We start from the raw sequence: 19844 nt of genomic DNA, 5'->3' as shown, positions 1-19844 counted from the left end.
CAGCAGAGAAAAAACGTGGGGGGAGCGGCTAAGTAAGAAAAATGAAAATATTCACGTAAGAACAAATGTATATAAAACAATCACAAACGCATTTAAACTGAGAAACTCAGAGGTTTGTTCCCCACTCAATTCTGTAATAAGTTCCTAATGGAAATAGCAGACCCTTCTGAAAAGGAATGCAGTAACTTCCTGATATACAACACAGAGAATTTTTCCAGCCTTGTGTTGTCATTCTTCTAAGAAAATATTTATTTCAGGTTAACAAAAAGATCTTCCCTGAAGACATTCTTATCACAAAAATAAATCATAACTAATATGCAGCAAGACAAAAAAAAGAAATTTCTTCCAATTCTGCAATACTTGAGAATCATAAAGTATTTGCTATTTATTTAGAAAGCACCCAGTGCTCTCAGTAACTGCTGTGTCACACACAGATGAGGATTAATGGGGAACATCGTTCCAAATCAACCCAGCAACGCACGGTATTCCTTCATCATGACTTCTTCTAAGTACTGTGGAACTGCATTTTAACCTAATGAGGTAGCTACTCTGAAAAAAATGTTAACAGCTGAACAGCCATATCTGTCCTGTAATGACAAGAAATTCCATAGACAGTATTTTCCTAAGAATAAAGCAATGAGTAGAAGTCCTGTACTATATATATTACCTAAAGCTCAGAAATGGAAGATGTTAGTATTCTTCAAAAAATTATTCTAACCAAAGAGTCAAGCCCGGTGTTTGTACAGTGCAAGTGGTGGCCTATGTAAGACTAAGCTGAGATAGAAGCAAAGCTTGCATTAGGATAGCTACTTAGAAGGGCTTATCAGCTCAACCACAGCACTAATGTTGATACAGTCATACCATTTTTACACTAGCTAAGCTAGTTCACATACCTTAGAATCATAGAATCAACCAGGCTAGAAATGACCTTTAAGATCATCAAGTCCAACCATTCTCCCAGTACTGCCAAGTTCATCACTAAACTACATCACTGAGGCCCTCACCTACATGAATTTTAGACACTTCCACGGATAGCGACGTCACCACTGCCCTGGGCAGCCTGTTCTGATGCCTGGCACCCTGTGGGGAAGAATTTTTCCCTAAAATCCAGTCTAAACCTCCTGTGGCGCAGCTTGAGGCTGCTTACTTTTGTTCTATCAGTTGTTAGTTCGGAGCACAGATGAGCCTCCTCCTGACTCCATCCTCTTTTCAGGTAGTTGTAGAGAGCAAAACCCCTGAGCCTTCTCTTCTCCAGACTAGCCCCCTCCCACAGGTCCCTCAGCCGTTCCTCTTCACACTTGTGCTTCAGGGCCTTCACCAGCTCCACTGCCCTTCTCTGGACCTGCTCCAGCACCTCAAGGTCTCTCTTGAAGTTAGGGGCCCAGAACTGAACAGAGAATTCAAGGTACAGCCTCACCAGTGCCCAGTACAGCAGAATTATCACTGCCCTGGTTCTGCTGGCCACACTACTGCTGATACAGGCTACAGATAACCTTGTTGCTGCATGCATCATAAGTCTTCTCAATCCACTTCTCAGTTTTTCCTTTCATCTTGCAATTCCAAGTTGGTCTGCCAATACTTACTTAAAAAAAGAGAATGCAATACAGTTTTAGAAAAACTATCTTTTGGGATACTTAAAAGTATCCCCAAAAATTTACAGCTACTTAAAAATGAACTGAGGCTTTCATTGCCAGATCCCATTCATAGCTCTGGATCAGAATCCTGGCATGAGTCAGGAGATCTATAGAAGAGTATATACAGACTGCACAATGAGCATTTTATATTTATACATGTTCCATGGATTTCAAAGACTGTCTAACCTCTTACTTGCAACCAAGCAGCATATTCAAGTTCTTTGCAACTGGATTTAAGATACTTATTTACCAATTTAAATTTCTCTATCCCAATCTCAATCTCTCAATCAAATAAGTTATTGCTCTTATTTTGCTTAATATTTTTACCCTCATAAACACAGTATTTTCAGTAAAACACTCTTGAACTCAACAGAAAAAACATAAACCACATGAATTTCATGCATGTGAAATAACAATGAAGTCATTAAAGTCAACATTTCTTAGTTATCTTTTCTACAGTGTTCAAGTACTGCAAAAGTAACAGCATTGATAACATGAAAAAAATCCTAATTCTAAAAACAAACACTGAGTTTGAAAACTATCTTACAAGAACGCAGGCTGAGCACAACCAGCTGAGCCCAGGCTTCTACTGAGGCTAAGTCCGAGACATTTTTGGTTTAAATTGGTAAATAAAAAGAACACTCTGCTCCCAATGACACACTTAAGTTAGTAACTTCAGTACCAGTAGGATTCAGAACTCCAGTTTCTCCAAGAGGATTCTTCATGTCAACTGTACATTTTGTCAAGCTAACATAGCTTAATATGCAAGGCTTTTTTCTAAGCAAAAGAGTGTTTTCAAACTGCTATTTTTAAAAGAAGTACTGTTTAAAGTATCCCACAAATGCTCTACCTCCTATTGTACAAACCGTATCCATTTGACTCCTGTTGTATAATCATTAATCATGGGTTACGTAGGTTTTGAATGATCAGTTTCTCTTCTTTGACCCTTTAAGTTCTATTGTATTATAATTCCACTAAAAGTAATATAGTATTCTGAGGGAGAGGGTTTTGTTCTTCGGTAGTCTGAGCCTTCATCTAGCTTAAAACTAACTCTCGAAGGTGGGGGGTGGTGAGAAGGGAATCTCTCTGCCATCTAGTGACAGGATGTGCCTATTACAGCAGTAATGCTTATAGTGCAACTGATAATATATAATGCAACTTGTTCTCTCTTCCTCTTGATATTTCACGCTTAAAAAAATAAATAAAAATCAGAGAACTACAGTAGAACTTTTCATCCAGTTTAGCTGCCATAAAAGCACATTCTGTGCTGTTAAGCAGCTGCTTTTCCAGCCAAATTTTCTCTAAAACAGATCAGCACCTTCATCAAAAGCTTTATTTGAGCCTCAGTGAGCCTTGCCCAAATAACTTGAGTTCTATTTCAGCAGAAAAAGCCCTTGAACATGTCTACCACAGAAAAAACTGGAGCCACAACTGTCAACCACCATTCAGAGGCAATGTGCATTCTTTGTATTTCAGTCCAGACACAACTTCTGTTTACTCACACTACAAAACACACCAACAGCTCAGTCTGCCAAAGCAGTCTGTGATTCTATGCATACATGAGAACCTAGCTACACTAATAAGTTCCCTGGAAGAAGACTCATTCATTTGCTTTGTGTTATGCTTACATCAGCTATTCCTCATTCTGAAAATACAAAATTTGCTCAGGTACCTCCAAGTTACAAATACTGCTGCTTTTTCTGAAAACTGGCATAATTTTAACCTTCCCCTCTCATTCCTAACAATAGAGACCATCTCTAAATGGAGCACAAGCACAGCAACTACATGTCACTTAAGTTAACCAGAAGCAAGACAGCAATGGCCAGCATGGTTCATAGGTAGAGTTTGTTTCCTTCAGCTCATTGCCTGAGGACCACAAATATGAAGTTTGTAACTGCCTCAGAGCATGGGCATTTCATTTCAAATACAGGAAAAAAAAGATAAAACACATTTGCCTTTGAAAGACCGTGTGAATATCCTCATTGATGTTTTACTACATCTAACCACTCCAAGGTCAACTGACAGAGTAGAAGGTACCAATTCTGCAGCATGGGTCCCCCCGTGGAGTCCCACCAACTTCCTGAACAAGCTGGTCACATGGCCAAGCACAACGGGTGAAGGCAGAAACATGTGATAAGTGAAGAAAGGAAATATTCTCAGCAGCAGCAGCACAAGCCTAAACCAGGTTGAATGTATAGGAACAGCTCTAGAAAAGTATTTCAACACTGGAACACTTAAAATGTTTTTAACTCAAAGTACCACCCTCCAAGTTCCCAGAACTTTCTGGGATTTCTATTCTAATAGAACAACCCTTCATGGTTCAAAAATCTAGGATCATTTCCAGACTTTTTCTATTTAGAGTTATTAGACAAAGGTTTGCTATTTTCTTTATATAAGTGTATCTGTCCAGCACCAGGTGGAGAAAAATCTGGTCCCCCTAACAAAACGCCAAGGACAAAAGCCCAGGTCTCCTTCCCTTAGTCCTTGTTTTCTTCACCTCCTCAGAAAAAAGAAAAACAAGTCACTAGTGAGAATTTGCAACATAGATCATTTGTCGTATCTTTTGGAACCACAGTTCCTGATGGGCAAACAGCCATTTTGGGGGAGTAAATGCCCACATACATTTTACCGTTGCTGATCAGTAAGTAACTAAAATGGACTTAAAACTCATAGCTGAACAAGCATTACAAGAAAGCATTACCACTTTTAACATCTATTTCAAAAGCTTACTCTAGGGAACAGTTAGGACAAAATGAAGGTATGAAACTCTAAAAAACAAGTTCTATGTATCCCGGATGCAAAACAGTTCTCGTAATAGCAGTGGCAGCAACTACAGCTGCAGCAGAATAAACGTGAAGATAACTAAGACTGCTTTCAGCCCTTGTTTCCCAACTCAGAATTCAAGGTTCTTTGCTATAAAGTTAGGAACCAATGCAGAAAACCTCTGCCTAAAGTTGACTCAGAAAAGCAAGTAATATAGGAACACATTTAAGTGGAAACACTAAAAGCAGCCAATGAAACTGTGTTACACCAGGAGTAAACAAGAAGCATGAGAGAAAGTAAAGATACAAGCATGAGACTACATTTAGCAAAACTCAGGGTAAGGCCAAAGGTCAACTGCATTCCTTACAAACATTTTTTGTACAAAAGAACTTGGGTATTTCTTATCCAACTTAATGCCTGCCAAGAAAGTGCTTTTCATTAACAAGAAGGGGGAAGAAGATTCAAAAACCTACCGATTGGCAAACTATTGGCAGTTCTAAAAAGAACTGCTGCTGAACAGAATGTGAAGAAAAGGCATTTGTCCACCACCCTCTTGGAAACTACTGTTAAAATTTGGCAGGGGAAATGATGCTTAATAGCACTGTGAGTAACAGCACTGCAGACTCCACAACTGAACTGAAAAAAAGGCTCAGATTCACCAAATATTCTACTGGAATATTTGCAAGCTGTAGGACAAAGCTGTTGGCTACTTTTCACTTGGGACAACTAACTTAGCTGTTGGTTACTTTTCAACTGGGACACTAACTGCTGCTGTTTCTCTTACACCATATGAAAGAGAATAAGAAGAAAGACCTATAAGACAAAACCTGTAAAAACAAAACCATCATGTTCAAGGGGAGCTTTTTCCTGAGCTAAGAGGAGAGTAGAGCATTTAAGTAACAAAATATGCTTAAGAGAGCTCTCTTCTAATGTAGTTAAGAAACATAGACATCACCTGTAGTATAGATAAAGGTTGGGTTTTCTTTTTCCTTTTATCATTTCACCACTTAAAATGCACTCAAAGACAAACCTGCAACTTCCAAAGCTAAACCTCACTGCACAGTGAGTGATCATCCCCCTGCATTTCAGATTCCCCGTTTTCCAGCACACAAGTACAAACTAGCTACCTCTTCTGGTCTGCTTCTGGATTTCCCCAGGATGTAAACAAACACCAAACATACAAATTACCTAGTGCTATTACCATTCAATTTCTAAACTCAGGAGGAATTCTTCACATCTTGCAATAATTAGTAAGCATCAAAAGAAGGTAATAGGCTGCATTTCAAAATCAAATAATTCAACTTCCAAGCAATTCTAAGTACTATGAAATTATAATACTTAAATGGTTGACATACATTTCCCACATGGCCAAGAACTGAGAGAGTGAAAGTCTACAATAACTTCAGTTTCCCCTTTTTCTATATATTTCTGATCCTCTACTTGCATGATGATTTAAAAGAGGTTGTGGATTACTGTCAGATCAATCTAGGGGAAAAAAGCAAACACAAACCCAAGAGCTTGCAAGTGTTCGTCAGCAAGTCAGAGCACATGCTAACAACAAATAATAATTTAGGATATTCCCTTCTGAGTTGAAATACAGAAAAAAGAAGAAAGTTGTTGTATTTAAAGGTGATAATACAGTCTTGTAGTGTCCTAGCAAGTATTTTTAAAGAATGTATTCTGTGTTATTAAAGAGTTTGGTTTTAACGAGGAAATAATTCAGCCTGAAACCATCAGCTACTTCTTACAGATCACTTAGAACATTCATTTTTGAGATGTAAGCTTGCCTAAAATAACTAATAAACCACACATATTAAAATCTGAAAGGCCTGCTGCAAGTAATCATTAAGTACAACAGACTATTGAACTAACAAGCTTTCAATTACTACTGTTTATATCCCTAATAAAATAGGCCAAACATTAAATGTTTTACTGAGGAAAACTGCATATTTTCTAAGGAAGTAAGAACCATCCCTGCATCTTAAATATGAATAAGAAAAGAGACCGGAGATGCACATAACTGAATTTACAAGTTATTTTCACAAAATGGAAGTGAATGATGAAGTGATAAAACTATAAATACTGCTCCTCTCTTCTCTCTGTCCCAACAGCACTTTAAACACTCAGAAAGAGGAACCTGAATGTTGCAATTAAAACCAGCTTGTTTATTTTATATATGCAATATCAAGCCACTGACTGTATGATCAATACCCTGATGCAAAGCTGACTGGGAGATACAGCAAAATCAGTATTCCACTGTGTCGTGGTTTAAACCCAGCCACGCAGCTCGTGCACTCACTCCCCCCCTTACTCCCCCAACTCCCGGGGAGTTATAACACACTGTGTTTCAGTATTTTCCTTATATAAACTAAACACACTTTTTGGTATTTACTATAAATACCTCAGTATTTCATGCATATGAATCTCAAGCACAAGTAACTTCTGTGTAACAATTTATTTTCAAAAGTGGAGTAATTCTTTCAAAACATCACAGTTGACAACAAAGTGAAATTATAGATGAAATTAGGGAAAATGTATTTTTGTGCTTATATCGTGTGCCATAAAAAAAAGTAAAATGAGACTGCAAAGTAATAGTAAGAACAGTAAGCGTTTCCAGCAACTTATCACCTCTGTCTTACCACAACTGTCTATGGAAAACATAGATTTTTCCAGAAAGGAAACAAAGCAAACATGAAAGAGTTCTCATAAATCTGTTTGGCACCCTCAGATGTGAAGACTGTCAAATCCACTAGAACTGATTTTCTTCATATTATTATTACAGCTTCTAGAAACCAAGAAGTTTTACATCTTCTCACTTTGAGGTAAGTGGGACAGCTTTAATCAACTTCAAATACAAGAACAGCTCATTAGATGGGAAAAACCACTGCAGAACAGGTTAATAACAGAAGTTCTCAACTTCAAGACAGTCAAATGGACTTCAGAATTTGGAAAGTGCAGTAAATATTTCTACATTCCATGGGGGGTAAATAACAACAACAACAATAATAATAAAAATACTTTCATATGGGGTTGAAGGTCAAAGCATATAAGGTCATAAAGATCCCTTATCTGAGCTTAGCAGGAAAGATCAGCCCTGGACAGAATGTATATGCAATTTCCCAGAAGGAATTTCCACATTTTTCCCTTCCTACATCAGCTAGGAAATTATGGGAGATATTTGAATTTGTCACACAAGAACTGCCTCCATACAGCTGATAAATTCATCCTAATGTAAGTAAACAGGAAGCCCCCCTCTAGGGAGTAGATCTGGGGGTAGGGGAGGTGGGAGATCACTGAGAAGGTCCTGTGAATAGATCTGTGAGAAAGGTGGCTGTGATAAATGAAAGAAATGCGGAAATCAGACAGAAGCACACGCCATAGCTTCTTTGTGACAGAAGAAGAGGTAGACAAGGAACAGCTCTAAGCAACTCCAAAGAGGTAGCTTTAAATTCGTGCAAGAAGAGATTCAAGTGTGAGGCTCAATTTAAGAAAAAAAGGGGGCTTCTTGTTTTGTTTAAAAGAAGGTTGCACAAAATATCATTAAAAAGTGGCATACAGGAATATTATGTTACTATTTTGAAAGTAGAGAGAGTAGCAGCACAACTTCCCCACAAAATGTGTTTTTTCTAGAACATAGCATACACATGCAGCTTATCAACAGACAGGAGCCACCTAATTGTGTGGAATGGAGGAGTCGACTTTAGGGTGCTTTTTTGTTTGTTTTAAGCAGCACAATCTCCAATACAGCAGCTCTATCTTATTGCCAAATGTGGGTAATCACCGGTATTCCATCAAGGATTTCAACAAAGCTAAAAGCCCACAGATAAGAAGGAAGAAGACATAACTGCTGCCCAGTCTGCTAATAGGAAAAAAGATCAGAAATCTTCAAGCTAAATCCTCAAGTACAGTGATTTCCCATTACTTGTATATACCTGAATCCTCCTGCTTAATTGTTATTTTACAACGTTTTGCTTTCTTCCCTGTGTATTATGTCCAGACAAGTAAACATTGTAATACAGGGATAAAAAACAAACATCATCTCCCATAAAGTGTTGTCAAATGGATGCAGTGAAGAAAGGGAAGATATTTTAACGCAATCTCTAGGCACCATTAGCCACACTCCAAGGAGATTTTCAAACTCTAGAAAAATCATTCTTCCACTAACAGAATTACAAGTTTCAAAGTTTTCTTTACAAGTACTGGAAACACTACACCCTGCACAAAATCTTTAACACACTTAATTCATCACAACTTGTATGGAAGAGTGAGGTTCAACCATCAGGTCCTTGTCACAAACTCCTATAATTATACATGTATATAAAACACAAAAGTCTCTTGAACACTTGGAAAATGCTGTCAAATTCTTCTGCTCAGATAAAGCATGGCATGTCAGCCAGGGAAATAAGAGAGACTCGTGTGTGTTAGGAAGCAATACAGTAACTCAACAGTAAGCACACTGTTTCTGCAGAGAAAACCCATACATAGTATCACTGATAATTATAAAAACATTTAAACAACTCTCAGAATATTAGGAGAATGAAATTTAACATTCTATCCAAATTCTGCTTTAGGTGATCTTATCTCTCCCTACAGTGTCAACTGAATAGAACTCAAAATTATTCACTTCCCATATTAATTAGGTATTAAGTATAAAGCAAAGAAAAACATCCTCAGCAGTATACTTGAAAAAACTAACAGACATGTGGGAAGAGCTTCAGTACTTATACAGGCTTAAGTTAAGATATCCTGCAGCAAAACCAGGATTCATTTAAGGAAAAGTGAAAATACATATTAGAAAGGTAATGAAAAGTTCCCGCATCCCCTTCCCGTACTGAAGGATGATCCAGAAACTTCCGAATTCTGGAAACATGAAGACAGCGCAACTTGATGAAATACAATCTTAAAATCAAAACGCATAAAATGAGATACAGTATCTTGGTATGAAGAAAATACATTTCCTTAAAACCAGCATGCTCACTGAAGATATTAACAAGGTCTGCATTGAATGAAGCTACACATTACCGCATTCTTCTCTTAAGTCTGACCTAAGCAGAAATCAAGCACAGAACCAATTATTCTGACAGAAACCAAGTGCTCAGACTCTTAGAACAGCTACAAAAGCTGTTGAAACCTGTATTTTCTGTAAAGCTGTTGAAAAACTGTACCTATAAAGCTGCAAACATCACATGTCCTAAAAATCAGAAGTCTTATCAGAGGAAATATAAATGACACAAGCACTCATTCACTCCCTTTCTCTCTGCAATTAGCAATTGCAGCTACCTTTCAGCAGATACTGACTACATTTAACTGTTTTTATGGAAGCCTCATTACAAAAGCTTGTAACACTAGAAGATGGCTGTCTGTTCAGTCAAACCAAAGGCAGGAAACAAAAACTAAAGAACATGCAAAGAACTTGTGCACTTTGCACACCTGAATTGTATTTACTGCCTCATCATGAGGTTATAATACCTTTCCCCAGTGGATACAGGTACAGACATTTTCTAAACAGAATGCAAGAAAAGTCTAAGTTCAACAAATCTGCCAAAGAAAGAAGCAGATTTGGTATTTTTAAAGGACAGAGTTCAACGATCTTTCTCAAGTTCACAGCTTTATTTACTATTTTCAACATGAGTGGTCCTAGAGCAAACTACACTAGAGGTACTTCAAGCATGGTATCACCTGGGTGCTTTCTGAAAAGACTCCAACATCTAATAGTGAAGCAGAGGGCAGCTAGAGTGCACTACAGCTGGTATTGCTCCGGATAGGTAAGTATTCTTTTGAAACAGAGAGAACTCATCTCTGTGGGTGAGCCAGAAAAATGTTTTGTGGCTTACACAAAGCTCAAGAAAGATTTCACAAACAAAATCATCAGGTAATTCTACAGCTCACTGAGAATTCAATTCATTCACTGCAAGTGAGACTGACTACTCAAAGGTTTCTTTTTCCTCAGATGTTAATTTAGGTAAGTCTGTAAGAAAGCAGCAGTTCTATATACACAGCTGATCATGGGTCTGAAACAGTTAATTTATTTGAAGTATGACTGAAAACCTGATGCAATATGTTTCTATTTACTGCTTCACTGTGATGATAATAGTACAAATCCATTACACAAATGGAATCTCTTCAAAGTTGCAACAATTTAGCTTGGTAGCACAGCATCTGGAACCCTTATATTTTGTTAATTCAAATAAAGGTTACATTCATACCAGTAAAAAAAAGTCTTTATTCTGTATCTAAGTATACTAAATTATTATCTCAATATTCTGTCCAACTCTAACACAACTATGACACACATAAAATGTGGTTATTTTCTTTGTCCTCTGCAGTATCAACTGAAACCAAAGCCTTTCTCCACAGAAGCCCTGCAGACCTCTAATCACCTATATCATATTCCTTTGCCTTTTTCCTAGTTCCTCTATTGCTATGTGATTACCTATATTGATGTAATGACCTACTTGCAGCATCCGTATACGCATCTGTATGTTCATCTGCATGACTCCAAAGCTAAATGTGGAATTCAAGATACAGATTTACCTTGACTTTGTGCAACAGAATTACCGTTTCCTGGTTTTGCTAAGTTCCAGTCCTAACAGCTCCTAACGTCCCATAAAATTGTTACCTGAACTTTTGATCATTCCAGTCCTTCATATTTCTTACAAAGCAGACACAAGGTCCCAAAAAGAATCATGCTTCCCATGCTACCAACTGTTAGAATGCAGCAACTTTTGTAATCCTTATTAAAGTTTTACAATCTGAAAGTGCAACTAAAAGAAAAGCGATTTTGCTTTCATTTCTCATAGGGGGTTGTATGGATATAGAATTTAGCAGCAGGTATCAGGGCTCCAAACAACATTTACAGCCTTTTTCTTGAAAGGTTAATTTAGAAACCAGGAACACATACAATTAACTAAAATCCTGGCTTGTCACAGGCTAACAATGGAAAACACGCGAACAATGCAAAACCTGCAAGCTGTTCTGTATTACTCATGGCCAGGGCAAACCAGGGCAGCTAAAAGCTATGGTAATAGAACACAATATTGCCTGAATGAGTTATTTGTTCAATATTTTACTCATGCCAAAAAGCACTGTAGATCACTGTGCAAGACAATGTTCCTCAAATATTCTTTTTGGCCAATATACTCGGCCTATATGCAGTGTCATGGCAGATGTGAGGTGAATGTGACTACACAAAACAGTCACGGAGAAGGAAAAGGATAAATTAGAAAATACTGACACTTCAGAGAAATTACTAAAAATTAATACAGAACTGAAACTAAAGAGATAAAAAAGAGGCATTAGAAGCAGAAAAAAAGAAACTAAAAAAGGAGAGGTGCTGGATAATAGGAGATGGACAGTAAAACAATGCAGAATAAATAAACCATGGTATCCTACAGATCTGGAACAGCAAGACAACAACCAAAAGGAGCTACACCAGCAAGAGCAACCAAGAACAGCAGATACAGCACACAGTTCTTCACTCATGAAAAACATTAAAATGAAATACACAGTAATATTAACTGATTAGGTAAACATCTGTCTCCACAGGTCACAACAATCCACTATCTTTCTTCCTTGTATTAGCCTTCTGCTCAGCATATAGCAACCAAATTACAGATATCCTAATTCAGATCAAATCTGCAGCCAACTATCAACTTCTTTCCACGAACATTAAATTCCACCTGGCTTTATAATATTTGTTAATCTATGTTGAGGTTCTACCAATATTCTTCCAAATTTAGTCTTCCTACATGACTTTAGGTTCCTTTAGGATTCTTTATTCATTACCAGGTCTACTACTGAAGCCAACATAACTCCATGCTTTCAGCCGGTCATAACTGGTCACTCAAAAAAATGAAGACAGACAGAAGGAGGGCAAAGTTATTTTTGAGAAGCAATCAAATCTATTTGCTCTTTTGTCCTTACATGTATAAAAAAGTATAAAACCCTTATCACTATGAATGTAAACTCTTATACCCCTGGGTGCTGTACAAAACTTAACTAAGCAGAAGAAAAATATAAGTTTAGCACTGCTATTCAGCAGATAAATCAATTTAATCCATTAGTTCTTCAGATGCATAAAAATATACTGAAACAAAAGCTGAGAATTCAGAAGACAGTCCACATAAATAATCACCAAAAGCAGTTAGCTAAAAAGGAGCCAAGAAGCAGACACCCCCATGCATCAAAACCATTCCAACCATTTGAGGAAGATGCCTGAGCTTGCATTGAAAAAGGGCTGAAAATCCTGGTAAAGTCTTATCACTATCACTCTCCTGCAAATATACTTCTGCTAACTCGTACTAAGTCAGGATATTTCAAGCCATCGTAAGACACAGCAACAAGCATTTTCTTGTGAAAACCAGAGAAATAATTAAGATGTAATTACTAGCAATCATGATCTTAAATTGAGAAACTCCAGCAATGCATAGGAGACTGCAAAAATCATTTTCTTGACTCAAAGTACTTTCAGTATAACTAACTGAAAATGAAACTTGTATGAACTCGTGCATTTGTAAGGAAATGTTTGAGGACGAAGCTTCTGTATCATGCAGTGTTGACAGCAAAAAAAATCATTGCTACTAAGGGAGACTCACAAACTGTAGGCTCTTCTTTAAACAGTAAATTAATTCTAGCTTCCAGCAGAGAACATGATTTCTTGAGCCACCTGACCATATTCCCAACTAGCCTGATGACATCAGGTCAATCACAACAGGCAGTCAAGGCCAGTTCCCAGGCCACAATTACACTTGCTGGTGACTGGCAAATTCCATAGCCACTGGCTTCCAGGCTAGGTTTTTTTTTCATCTTCAGAATTGAAAAGGTTACTATGAAGTTACTATGATGCATAGAAAGCAGCTGTAGCACTCTGCCAGTTACTTCAGCAGCCCTAGGAAACTAGATTCATTTTCTGAGGGCTACGTGAGATGTTTTTAAAGAGAAAATACCTGCTAGATCTGACTGTTCCATAGGACTGTCAACCACTACAGGGAGACAGAAAAAAAGAAAACCTGCCAGCACTTTCAGTCTGAGTACTTGTGAGAACAAAACATAACCAGCACAGTACTCAGCATTCAAGATGACAACTTTGACACCAGGAAGTCAAATCAGCCATAGACAAATGTACCCTACATCTAACTAAAATATATTAGTGCAAGATAATATTATTTCAAGTTATATAAACAGAGAAAGATTGAATATCTGTACAGTATCTAAATGAAGACCGATGTGTTCAGAGGATAATGGCTTCATAATAACCTACGACCAGAACTCAAATGCCTGCTCCACCAAGTCTTCCTGAAATACATAATTTTTGTCTCCATTACTTATTTCTAAAATGGGGAAAAAATTACTTCTTTACCCCATGATAATTACAATAATTGCATTGTATTCCAAAACTAGAAAGATTGGAATACTAAAAGTAAGTCTTAAACAAAAGCATTTAAATGTATATGCTTTTAATTTTACTACCAAAATGCAAAGTCTAATTTCATGTGCAGTTTTCCCACGCATAAAATGGTCCCCTTCCAGTCATCTCTGATATTCTGAAACATGCGGAGCACTCCTGCACTGTTTTCATCAGAAAAGGAGCATTATTACTATTTGAATTTGTTAAATTAAAGACAGAAACCAACTGAGATTTTTAGTTAGGCCACTTGAATCCTTTCCTAATAACTAAGATGTATTTGATTCCATTCTGATATAACAGAAGAAAAAGCTTTCACTGGTAAACTCTTTCAGCTCAATGATTAAATGAATTAACAAAATGCTGTGTTATACTCTTACTGTGCCAAGCAGTCCTTCAGCAAAAACAGCTCAAAGACTTTACATCCCTATTATTCTTCTTTAACAATTAGATATCAATACATTGCCTACACAGCTTACAGAAGAGAATTTCAACTCCCCCACTTCCCCTTCAGCTTACATACTCCCAGCCACAAAAACATGGTTATCCTTCATGTTCAGACAATAAACAAAACACACACAAGACATTTAAATAAGAACATGAGCAGAGAGGAAAGCTTCAAGCGTATACAAGTTTGTTTATACTGAGACAAGGAGCCCCAAAATGTTTCATTCTGAGAGACAACTACTGTGTATAAAGCCACTCAACAAATTCCTTTTAAGTGCAAGGATAGAGGAGACTGGCAATGGCCTTCTGTCCTGTAGCCCATTAACACTGAACAGCTTTTAATCTTTCACACAAAATTAATAGACTCCTCTTAGAATACTGGGAGACAGCAGCAGGATGACCAGGTATACAATCTACCTTTCCAGATTAAATGTCTGCTATATTTTTTCCCATAATTATGTGAGACTCAACCCTGAGATCAGAGTTCTCTGCAGTCCCACATCCCTGTGCGATGGAGAAGATGTGGTTCATATGGAGCCTAAAGGGGGGGCATTGAATTCAGTATGTTTGAATTTCAGTATATTCAAACAATTCCAGTATATATATATCATATAGATAAATATTTCATATATACTTCATACAAATACTACATATATATTTCATACATATATGTCAGTATATTTAGAGCTTTAGTGTTTCCTTATGAAGTGACACCATAGAACACTGTTAATCTACAAATCTGACCAAGCTCATGACACTATGCATATGTGTACACGTGTACACATATGTATGTAGTGCCTATGCATATATAGAGAGCACATGGTCCCAGCTATAGCAAATGAAACAGTCCATGAAGCAACAGTCAGCTTAGATATGTGACATGAAAAACAAGTCTAAAACAGACAAAGATTCTTCACCAATTGCATGTAAGCCTCTCCTACATACAGTGTGAAGGGAGAGCTTACCAATAGGGTTCTGCCCTAAGAAAAGCAGCTTGTATACAATAAGTTCTAAAATAAATTAACTGTATGAAGTTGCAGGGAAAAAAAAAGGCAAAACAAAACTAAACTATTACCTGCTAGGACATCACTTCATTATACAAAATCACAGAATCCTAGAACAGTTTGGATTGGAAAGGATCTTAAAGCTCATCCAGTTCCAACACCCTGCCACGGGCAGAGACACCTTCCACTAGAGCAGGTTGCTCCAAGCCCCTGGGTCCAACCTGGCCTTGAACACTGCCAGGGATGGGGCAGCCACAGCTCCTCTGCGTGCCCTGTGCCAACGCATCAGCACCCTCACAGGGAAGAATTTCTTCCTAGTATCCAATCTAAATCTACTCTCTGACAGCTTAAAGCCATTCCCCCTTGTCCTGTCACTATGTGCCCTTGTAAAAAATCCCTCTTCAGATTTCTTACAGCCTTCTTTTAGGTATTAGAACAAACCGTGAAAATAAATCATCTCTAGGTAAAAGCATACATTTTATTTTTCAGTGCTGCTAGTAAAAGCCAGCAAGGGAGCCACGACGAAACGATTCACATGATAGGTCTGGAGATACATGGGACACCCACAGTCGTTCAGTCATACACACAGTTGATAAAGGTTAACATAGCAAATTTCAGACAGAATTTTGTGACACCGGCCGGATCCACACAGTCACAGATGCGTTGGGCACTCGGAAGAACATACAGCCATGCCACAACCGCGCTCACAAGGCTCAAGGGGAAAAGCTCAAGCTCCGAGTATCTCAGAGGAAGCACAAGGCAGATTTCACATAGCTTATGCTGCTTGGAAGAGGCACAAAAAGCCCCCTCCTTCACACCCTACAAAGGAAGGGGAGCTGCTGGCCGCCCGTCGTCCCCTAACCCTCAGCAAGAGGACGCTGATATCTGACCGATCCCACCTGCAACCCCTTTTTTCCCATCCTCGCCCGCACCTTCCCCACGCCCGTGTCTGCAGCAGCGGCCTCGCCTGGTGGCGGCCCCAGCAGCTCGGCGCGGCGCAGGGGTGCAAGCCCCGCGCTCCCCACAGCAGGGGCCGTGCGCGGGTGTGGCGGGGCCGCAGCTGCCCCCCCCCGGCGAGGCGGCGGTTTGCCGAGGTGGGGAGGGGCGCTGAGGGAACCCCCTCCCCCGCCGGGCTCGCACAGGCCTCCCGCTCCTGTCCCCACCGGGGGCGCGGCGCCTGAGCGCCCCCCGCAGCCGAGCGCTCACCGGGCAGCGGCGGGGGAGCGGCGGAGCTCGGTGCGGATGTTCCGCGAGGCCGGGGCAGGCGGCAGGTCCCCGCCGGAGCCGCGTCCTCTCCTGCGGCGGCGGCGGCGGCTTGTCAAAGAGAAAACATGACGCGGGCGGGGAGGGGTGAGGGGGGTGGCGAGATCTCGCGGGGCTACAGCGAGGCTCTCGCGAAGCGCCGGCCACTCCCCGCCTCTGCGCGCAGCGCCGCGAGCGGCTGCCTGCCGCGGGAAACCCGGGTGCGTGGCCGACGGCTCCGCATCGCCTCTGCGCGCGGGACCCCAGCGGAGCGGGGCGAGGTCAAGGGGCCCCGGGCAGGGCCATGAAGGATGCGGTGGCACGATCCGGGGAGAACCGGCGCACGGGCCGCCGGCGTGCGGCAGAGAGAAGAGCCCGAACACACCGCACACGGCAGCCCGGGGCAGCAGCGACGGGACGGGTTTCCTCGCCTGGCTGCAGGGTACAGCGTAGTGAAAGTTCATCTGAATTCAGAGAGGGACTGCAGAACACAAGAAAGACTTCATCACCAGTTACTAAAGACAACTCGTCTGGTTGAAAACTGCCCGCAGACCACCGAGGGTCATAAAGTATGTGGGGACACATCAGTTGCTCCTGCCTTTTCTTTCCCTGGCAGCTGCTGCGGGCTTTCCTCAGACACATGGTACCTATGTTCCCATCCTTATGTACTTTCTTGTCCTAAAATGCATCTGTGCCGTGTCTTTCCTCAGTATAAGCCCCCCTCTCAGCCCAAAGCACATCACCTTTCTTAGCAGTTTGTTCTGAGTTATAAAGTGGTTTGGGGATTAACCAAGAGCAGAGCTTTGCTCCCTGGAGTGGCTGTTGCACTGCATGTCACAAGTTCCAAACAAAATTAGATCAAATGACACAGGCAGCTTTGGAGGTAGATCCCAGATATTCACAGCTCTTTACTCTGCCTCCCTAAAGGCTACTCATAGATACATAATGCTTTGCAGCAGAAAAACAAAACAAACACTTTGCTTTGGAAATAGTCGCTGGCTCAACCAAGCTTATAACCAGACCAAAACCAGACTCTGTTAACAACTTGCCCATAGGATTACAGAATAACTGCCTGATTTGGGTTGGAAGAGACCTTAAAGATCATCTAGTTTCAACCCCCTACCACAGGCAAGGACATGAAATGTCAACCCACAGAACAATGCTCAAGTCTGAAGTTTAGCTTTGTACCCCTAACTGCATGGGCTACTCTTTTGTCTAAAGCCATCGTCAAACTGCTGTTAATCTGCAGCTTCTCTGCAATGTGTGCAAAACACACATAACCAAAAATGGGATATAATATAAAAACATTTTAAAGCATTCTGTAAGTCTTTAAAATATGCCAGCTAAAAGATGCTGTGTGAGAAACTTAAAAAAAAAAAATCAACAGATGCATCAAGATACCTTCAATTCATCAATGTCCAGCAGATGTGCTAGTCTACAGAACAGAAATTAGACTAAAGAGACACACTAAGCAATGCTCTTCAACATGCTAACATGCCCCACACCCACATTCTTATGTTAACCACAGCGTGGAGACAAACCTTATCATTTACTGCAGGTTTTTAGGGCTTGCAGGCTCCACCAGCAACCCAGTGTCGTAGAATTCTCAGAGTTTCATAGCTTTGCAAATGGATACTAAGTTCAGGAAGTTGCAAATTTTTCTTGTTTTATTTGTCAAGCCTTGATGTGGCACATCAATCACCTAGCAATGCTGAAAGTCTAGAACACCTATATGCAGATGTACCTGTCCCCACAGAGACCCAGAATCTAAGGTACATTATGCAGCCACTCTCCAGAATGGCACTCGAGGAGCAAAGAACACAAGACAAATCAAGGAAGCAAATTAATAGTAGTCTTCTAAATTAAACATCTTTCTGTCATTTTACAATACATACCTTTTAAAACATACATGAGGACTATAATACAGAGTGTTGTAATCAAAGTACCTAATCCTAAGATGACTTGAAAATCTTCGGGAATTTCCCATCATTCCTGTTGCAAAATAGCATGCTAGCAACTAAAGGTGGGCGCAAGAGGGGCAATAAAAACCCAGCTTGATGCACCCAACCATCTATGTTTTCAGCCCATAGAATGCACCAATGCCCCAAAGGACCATTGCAATTTATCTGTCTCAATTTTCACATGAAGCTTATTTATTAGATAGTAACTGTTAACTTGTGATATTAACCACAAGCTTTTATAAGTCTCAAGCAGCACTAAAAGTGGGGAAGACCCATTTGCTTTGGGAGTCTAGGCGGGTTCTTTTAGAGTCCACCCACTGGGGGCTAAACTGCCTGAGCTACTGCCTGCTAGCACTCAGGGCCTTCCTGACTCAAAGAAAGCCCAGGATGCAGGATGAGGAGGTCTATCCCATCTCCTTCTACTAAGCAGGCAAATATTGTCAAAATTCCTGAGAAGACAAAGCCAACAGCATCCTAGTCTACAGCAGTACCAGCAGGTCTAAAAAAAGGGTATAAATAAAGGGAAAAGATTTAAATTTGCCCTAACGTTGCCTATGGCTGTCACTAGAAATCAGCCATGGCATTTGAAAGTCAAACTATCATTAAATGAAAACATAGGACTTCCATCCCCTGGAAATTGCAGAGGCTCCTGAAAGTCTTTTGGGCATCCTGACGACGCATCCTAGGAAAGATTAGCCCTCCAGTCACCTACAGCTACATATTAACAGGGAGAAAGTAACAAAACATTTGAGAAGAGTTTTATGGGAGAACCCCAGACACAGGCTAGGAAACCCAGAGTCACAGCTTCTCAGTGAGCAACAGCACTCATCCTTCTCTGCCTCCCTCACAGCAAATGTAAGCGAAGTCTTCAAAGTCAACAAATTCCTACAGGTAATGCTCCTGACTACAGTATATTCATATTCAACTTCTATTTCCAAGAGTCTCAGTCTTAGCTTCAAAGCACGGTGGGAGGCTGGAAGAAAGCCCATATGACGGTGCAGGTTTCAAGGGAATGGAAGTTGTAGATACCGCCTCCCTCAGCTCTGTGCTCCCACCTCTCTTTAAAACAGAAATAATCCCTCCTGATGGCTACAGATGTCTGAAGCCCCACCCCCCGGGTTCCCTCCTTCCCAGCCTCTCTTGGACTATGGCAGATTTCTTCCAGCATTCAGCTCTACAAGACCTGTTTTACAACAATGATTTCCTATTATTTTATACGAGTTATTGCATTATTTAAATGTATTGTTATGCAATCCCGTCAAATGTATGTTTAATTTTAGGCAATGAGGAGAAAGGTAGATAATGAAAGAACAATGTGCTCTTGAACATCAAGTCTTCCTTTTTCAAAAACTGTAATTATACTTTATTTTTAGTAACCACATGTAACTCT

Source organism: Melopsittacus undulatus, chromosome 9 (assembly GCF_012275295.1).
Source record: "Melopsittacus undulatus isolate bMelUnd1 chromosome 9, bMelUnd1.mat.Z, whole genome shotgun sequence".
Taxonomy (NCBI): domain Eukaryota; kingdom Metazoa; phylum Chordata; class Aves; order Psittaciformes; family Psittaculidae; genus Melopsittacus; species Melopsittacus undulatus.
The sequence above is the reverse complement of the archived record's forward strand: the minus strand, read 5'-3'. Positions refer to the sequence as shown.